Source organism: Mus musculus, chromosome 15 (genome assembly GCF_000001635.26).
Source record: "Mus musculus strain C57BL/6J chromosome 15, GRCm38.p6 C57BL/6J".
Lineage (NCBI taxonomy): Eukaryota > Metazoa > Chordata > Mammalia > Rodentia > Muridae > Mus > Mus musculus.
The window spans coordinates 13390814-13397133 of record NC_000081.6 but is presented as its reverse complement, the minus strand read 5'-3'; the positions used below and the strand labels follow the sequence as shown (position 1 = coordinate 13397133).

Sequence of the window (6320 nt, the reverse complement as noted above, 5' to 3'; positions counted from 1 at the left end):
TGGACCTGGATAGGGATAAAGACTGGTCTGTTTAAAAAAGGTTAAAGAATAAAAAATAATAACAAAAAAACCTATAGTGATAAAATGAAAAATTTAGCAATCTCTTTGGATTTCCTGTGTCCTCTATCTGCTCTGCAAATAAAGCCTGTCTTTCCTGTAGACGAGACGAAAGGTTGTCACACACAAGACAAGGTCTACTTTGGAAAAGACAGGTCAAAGCTCCTACTTATTCAGCCAACGCCACACTACCATATTATAGGGCAACATATCCTGAACCCTATCACTTAATAACACAAAAAGTATACTTCCTTACTTTAGTAAATCTCCTGAAAACCTAATGCCAAACAATAAGAAGGGAAAAACGTTTAATTCTCTCAGAGATCTTAGTGTCACAGTCTGTCTGTCTCACTCTCTCAAGCTTCCCTGTGCCTAACACAAACTCATTAATGAGACTTGGGGACCAAGTTGATAAATGATAATGAGAAAGGTACTGAAGAACATGACTGGAAAATTTATAAATGCAGGAACAGTCATGTAACGACACATGAAATGTTTAAACACAGACACTTTATGCAGGAAGATTTATACTTGTGTGTGTGTGTGTGTGTGTGTGTGTGTGTGTGTGTGTGTGTGTCTGTGTGTGTGTGTGTATGAAAGTACATATATGTAAGATGTATATTTGTAATATGTATATGTAAGATGTATATTCTCTGGTTATGTTTGTGTGTATGTCTGTTTTTTAAAAATATATAAGTGTTAAAGGCAACAGAGACTGAAACGTCTCGCTGCAGGTTTGAAGGAAACCTTCAGTAACATACATTTTTAAAAGTAATGAATGGCCAATGTTGTGTACTAAGAAACACTTGTTGGCTGCTAAGATAAATGAACAATTTAGATCATACATATTCATAAGGTTTTGGAATTTTTCCAATAAATGCTACATGTATAAAAAGAATGGGCCTGCATTAAGTATACTGTGGTAATGCCACATCCCAGCTCCCCTGAATGTGCAACTCTTAAGAGATCATCTTCTAAGCCATGATGATTAGATAAGCTCTCATGCACTGATTTCACATAATTAAATTTTAAAGTAAATTTAATGAAATGCTCAAGAATTTCAGATAATAGCCTTTATTGCTGCAAACAAGGTGGCAAAAAGAAGGCTCTTCATTTGTCTTCCTTTTCTTTCATACAGCCAGATTTAATGTATATTTAAAATGAGTGTTTGTGTGTGTGTGTGTGTGTGTATGTGTGTGTGTCTTTTTTAAATAAAATAAAATGAGAAAGCTAGCAAGCAAAAAGTCAGGGGAGAGGAATGAAAAAAAGGAGGGGAGAGAGGGAGTCCCGTGAAAACTAAAATATGCCAACTTTCTCAAACAGCACTGAGCTCCTGCTAGCTCTGTGGTCTCGGGTGAACCTACAGCTTATTTCATAGCTTTACACAAAACCATCTCAAGCTGCCCTCCTGGTTTTTCTTTTCCTTTCCTTCTAGAGGGGAAAGCAGTGCAGTTGGAACCCTAGTTGAACTTTTTTGAGATGGGGTGGGCTTGTTCTAATATGTGAATCCAGAGCCTTGTATATGCTTGCCAAGTGCTCTCCCCCCAGCCACACCCAGTCCCTTGAAGTACAGTTTTTAAGTGGTTATTAGAATGTCATTCTTTGCCTGATCACAAATAAGAAGATTTTTATTCCTGCCTGTGAACAGAATTATTTGATGATTTTCAAGACAGTCATGAGTTAAGGGATGCTTCTCCTGGAGTTACAGACCTGAGTTACGGGATGCTTCTCTGGAGTTGGTGTGATGTAGTGGCTACCTACTCTTGGCTGATGAACAACTGACAAAGTGGTGGCAAAAAGCACCTTCTCTGCCCCTTCTAATGTTCTAGGACAACTGCCAGCTCTCAATATGTAGCATGTCACTCCAAACGCTGCCTCTGTGAGCACATGGCAGTCTCCCCTGAATCCCCGTGTCTTCAGATGTTACACTTAAATGTTTCTTCCTCTTGGAAGGATACCAGTCATATTGGATTAGAGCCCATGTTTAGGACCATGATCTTAACTTGATTGCTTAACTAATACATAACAAAATGAACTAACTTGAAATGATTGCAATATGAATAATTGAGCCTTGGTTCTGAGAGAAAGAGAGAGAGGGGAGAATTCAACATCTCCCCTCAAATAGAGATACTTTTCAGTGAGGAAACTTTGAAAGCACCATTTAAACAATCAGTGGATATTAATATTGCTAGTGATAAGTCCATGCTGATAGAAGCTGATAACATGAAACTTCTAGAAATGCATGCTGACAAGACTCTTCACATCCTCTGAGAATCCCACAGTCCTAAGCTAATCATGAAAAACCTCTTATTCATTGAAGTGGGGTTCATTCTACAAAACACCTGATCACTATTCTTCCAAACTAGACTTGTTATGAAAAACAAGGAAAACGTAAGAATTGACCTCAGATTAGGGGAGACAGGAAGAGTAGGAACGATATGGAAGCAGACAGAGTTGGATGCCAGGGTTCAGCTCAGCTCACCTTCTGTTTACTCAGTAGGGAGTAGGAGCCCCTGCCAATGGGACTATGTACCCACATTCAGGTTGGGTCATCCTGCCTCAGTTGAACCTCTTTGGAAACCTGCAGGGTCCTCATAGAAGCCCTCGTATGTGTGTCTACTATGTGAGTTCAAATCCCATCAAGTTGACAACAAAAGTTAACCTCTGTAAAGCCTTTTCCTCTGTCACTTATTTTTCCCCAACAATAAGAAAGGTAGCTAATGCATAATGGAAACTCTGTAATTCATCAATATTACTGATGTCACATGCACTGAAAACAGGCTGTCTAGTATTACAAAAATACTGAAAACGTGGATCTCGAATAATATTCAAAATGTAGGATGTTAAAACTAAAAATCTACATATAAAGAATTTTAGTGGATCTAAATTAAGATAGAGAGGTGGGGGAACTGGGATGGAGACATGACATCCATTTATCTAAATTCATCTTAGAGATGTTATTATCAAGGATAAACTCCCTGCACAAACTGCCCTCTCTCTCCAGATGTCCTGAGCTGCTTGCATGTTCTTCCAACTCTACATTTCAGGCCCTTCCATTGGCACAGAGCAGGAAGCACTCCCATCTTGGCCAGTTGAACTGAAACTATGATGAGACCTTGATAAAACACTAAGCACCAATTTTAGAGATAACTTATTATCATTTCACACTATTTTTCCTGTATCATAGTCCCTTTGTCCCTTGAGCTGTTTTTTTTTTAATATAAAGCATTCAATGCTTTATAGATAATGTGTATCTATACGCTCCAAGAATAGGTAAGCTATCTCCAACCACCAAATAAAATGGTAACCTTTTTAAATATGCTTTATCTCCACTCCTTACATAATTTGTTTTAGCAAATCACACTTAGCCAACTTAAAACTTTCTACCTCGTGGGATTGCTCCATCAATGAATGGTTAACTTCACTAATTTCAATTCACCCTCAAACGAATATGCAATGAAGTATTTGCAGTGAAAATTTACAGGCATGTTTAGCTGGGGAATTACATTCAAAATCTGCACAAGGCCGTTGCACTTACAACCTTGAAGAGGAAATGAAAAGGGGGAAGTGAAAGGAGAGTAAGGGAGGCTTTTAAAGAATCTAGTGGGTCATGGATGTGCTGACCTTCCTGGAATGACATAGTGTTTGCGTGAAAGGGGGATATGAACAGTGGGTAATTTGCAAATGAATGCATCTGCAAGTGAATGAATGCTTCCAACACAATGACAGCATTGTGTCCAGGATTAAACCATATTGCTCATGGCAGCAACTTCCACAGAATGTGTTTCTCCACCATCTGCGACAGTTCTACTCCACTACCAGAAACAAGGCTCTGGAAAAAAAGGCAGAGCACTAAGACTACCCCACAAAGGCAAAGGCGCTGTGTGAGCAGCTATTATGCTCGCACGGTGCTTCCTTAATACTCCCCTTTAATGAAAACCAGGAGACTCACATCAGAAACAGCACTTAAAATTCAGCTTGGAGAGGCCTCTACTGAGAAGCTTTGCCCCCTAATCTTTTCCTCTTTCTTGTGTAATAATGTCTCTGGGCTAAGAGAGAGTCCAATTCTCACAACCAGGACTGAAAGGGAGGATTACTTTTAAGAGGTAAATGGATAACTTCATTATTTAGATTTTTGCTATGGCTATTTATAGCATGATGTGGCAATGGCATCTTGGTATTTCTACATTTCACCCTAAAATATACTTTCTCGACTCCGCAAAATTACTCCTTCCGAATAACTTCCTTACGTGCAACCAATTTAATTCCATTTTCACATTTTTTTTAAAAAATTGTATTTTTATACATGTATTCAACTTGACATTTAGCCCAAACTTACACTAATGAAGCCAACTAAATTACCTTACGACTGAATCTCCATCCAACTGCTTTTATCAAGCAGGTCCAGACAAACTAGACTGGCAAATGGTGGGTGCACCACCAGTTGGCACTGCCTCTCTTTTCAGAACACTTCACATCATTTTGCCACAGAAGGGTAGATTTAACCTTGACAGTCTCCTGGGCATCAAATGTTGAATTTATAACCCGAGCCCTGCAGGTAAATCTTTGATGACATCCTTGTGTTTCTGTAACAAGAGCCCTAGCATCTGGAACACATACTTCCTCCTTTGAAATGTATGTTCAAAAGAATAAATAATACATTGAAAATTAAAGAAAGTACACAAGCAAGCATGTTGTCCGTGCTTTGATGAAACTCCTCCAGGAGTTCTAAGTCAGCACACAGCAGAGATTCCTGCATGCCCATGTATTTTTTTTTTCAGCATCGCTCACAGCAACCAAGTTGAAGAATCAGCCTAGATGTCCATCAAGAGGGTGAACAGATTTTTATAATGTCATGTATGTACACAAATGATGTATATTCCTCCATAAAGAAAAATGAAACGTCTTTTGCAGCAAAATAGACAGAATCAGGGATTACCATGTTAAGTGAAATAAGCAAGACTCGGAGAGACAGATATCCTATGTTTCTCTCATACTGATAATGTAATTTAAACACAAACGACATGAAAGCATGAGTGATACTGCTTGGGGAGACAGAACAAAAAAGTACAGCAAACAGGATGAATATAATCAAATTGCATTACACACATGTTTCGATATCATAATAGAAACCTCTTATTTTGTACAATTAATATACTCAAGCAACCATAAGCCCATTAGGGCTCTGGGAAACAGGCCTAACCAATCTATCAACTCGTGAGGCCACCTGGGCACTGTGTCACAAAACTGTACCACCAAGCACAAAAGAGGCAGAGGCAGGAGCATGCTCTGAAGTTCCAGGCCAACCTGATAAGCATGACAAATTCTACAGCAGTGAAGTCTACCATAGCAAGAGTCTCAAAAACAAACAAACAAAAAAAAACAAAAACAAAAACAAAAAAAACAAAAACAAAGGAAATGTTTTAATTATTGTTTTGAAGAAGGCTCTTGAACTGAACCCCAGCCCATCCGATAAAAAAACCACCGAGTCGGCAGAGCTCCAAGTCACCACACAGAAAAACAATTGCTCAACCTTCTGAGAAACAGGAATGAGAACTAAACAAACATTCCAAAACCACTCAACAGACTGTGAAGTTTCTCTGTGTTAATCCTTAAGCTTTAGATTCCTTTAATTCTTAGGGAAAAGCAGCCTGGGGCTGGGGGCAATCTGTTACTTCTTATTTTGTTTTCCTTGTTCTATCTATCTTCCATGAAAAGTAACTTTGAACTAGCCGATTTATTTTTTATCCATTGTTTATGCTTTCCTCAGCAAATTTCTGACTATAAACTCAGCCTCTTCAGCTCAGCTCACTAAAGCTCTGTCTTTATAGCATGGAATAAAGTGAATTCGTGTTCGAGAGTCAGACGGAAAAACCCATTAAGAACCAGAAATCAAATTTATTGTAACGTACTTCGAACCAAAACTAACCAGAAGAGAAAGGGAAGGATACTACATACTCACCAAAGGAAAAACCCTACAAGAGGGCACTGCAATTCTTAACATCTATGCACCAAACACAAGAGCACCCAGACTCATAAAAGAACCATTGCTACAGCTTACATCATGCATTTACCCTCACACATTGATACTGGGGGACTTTGATATCCCCATTCTTGCCAATAGACAGGTCATACAGACAAAAACTAAACAGAAATACAGGGATTAATTAATATCATAAACAAAAAGTACTCTAAAAGATATTTAGAGAACATTTCACCGAAATGTAAAATATCATATACCTTCTTCTCAGCACCTCATGCAA

At 38.5% G+C, this 6320-nt stretch overlaps 1 annotated feature.

The window, feature by feature from the left end:
• Positions 1498–5240: an enhancer, noted in NCBI's record as "VISTA enhancer mm13". NCBI's record gives its function as "enhancer in: hindbrain (rhombencephalon)[6/7] | forebrain[6/7] | limb[4/7] | nose[4/7]" and the evidence as "EXISTENCE:transgenic organism evidence [ECO:0001131][PMID:17130149]".